The sequence below is a fragment of the Phacochoerus africanus genome, chromosome 1 (assembly GCF_016906955.1).
Source record: "Phacochoerus africanus isolate WHEZ1 chromosome 1, ROS_Pafr_v1, whole genome shotgun sequence".
NCBI classification, from domain to species: domain Eukaryota; kingdom Metazoa; phylum Chordata; class Mammalia; order Artiodactyla; family Suidae; genus Phacochoerus; species Phacochoerus africanus.
In genome coordinates, this window is record NC_062544.1 from 128,294,583 (window position 1) to 128,296,001 (window position 1,419).

Sequence of the window (1,419 nt, forward strand, 5' to 3'; positions counted from 1 at the left end):
ATTTGCTTATGATGGAACATGATGGAGGATAATGTGAGAAAAATAATATATATATGTATAACTGGGTCACTTTTCTGTACAGCAGAAATTGACAGAACATTGTAAATCAACTATAATAAAATTTTTTTTAAAAGAAAACAAGGTCCTTAGGGGATTTGTTCACACATTTAAAGAATTTAGAAGCACCAAAAAGCATCTTATACATCCTATATACACACCTCCTGTGACTGTCCCATCACTGCTCTAAGGATAGACCATACTCTTTGCACTTTATGTATTTTTATGTGCTCATGTGTATGTGTTTACGTTTTCCATATTTTTACCAGCCCTTAATAAAATAACTTCCAAAATATAAACAAGCATGTGGTTGGTTGGAATTACTACCCCTTAACTGAAGGGAATTTAAAACATCTGCTGCCCATGAGATTTTGGTAAAATCCTCTTGTGCCCTTCAACTCTTTTTCTTTGAGATGCATTCAGTCTAATAAGAAGCATTTGAGAATTTTATGACCTGTTATATGCATTTCCAAAAGGACAGTTGGGTTTTTGACACATTGCAAATTTATCATAAATATATAGCCAGACACATATTATATGCTTTTAATATAATATAAGACTGCCATTCTTCTCCATGAGCTACATTCTTGAGGTAATCATTTAAATATCCTTAATTTCTCTGAGGAAGTTCTGACACTCTTCTTGGGTTTAGTTGCTATAAATCAAAGAAAAAGACTTGGTTCTCCTTCCACCCATGCACCCTCACCAAAAAATCCACTATTTTTGCTTATTTGAAATGCATCAGCTAAGATTTGGAAAAAGGAAGTATGTAGATTAATCACCTGCAAAAATAGCACCAATTATTCCTTCCATCAAGACGTGAAGTATTGGGGTTCCCGTTGTAGCTCAGCAGGTTAAGAACCCAACTAGTATCCATGAGGATGTGGGTTCAATTCCTGGCCACGCTCAGTGGGTTAAGGATCCGGTGTTGCCACAAGCTGAAGCATAGGTTACAGATGAGGCTTGGATCCAGTGTTGCCGTGGCTGTGGCATAGGCCAGCAGCTGTAGTTCCAATTCAACCCCTATAGGAACTTCCATATGCTGCAGGTGCGGCCCTAAAAAGAAAAAAAAAAAAAAAAAAGACATGGAGTATATGTGCCCACCCTCCTTGAATCTAGGGTGGCCATGTGACTTACTTTGACCCGCAGGATGTGGTGGAGATGACACAATGCCAGCTCTGACACGTATGCCAACACCACATGAGCAGAGATAAGCCACCTCCACTGAACCTTGCCCAAATTCCTGACCTACAAAATGGGAACCAATAGGAATGGAACTTGTTTGAAGCCACTGAATTTTAGGGTGATTAGTTATGCAGAGATATCTGAAACAAATGTGGCCAGGTGGACATGCAATAAAAT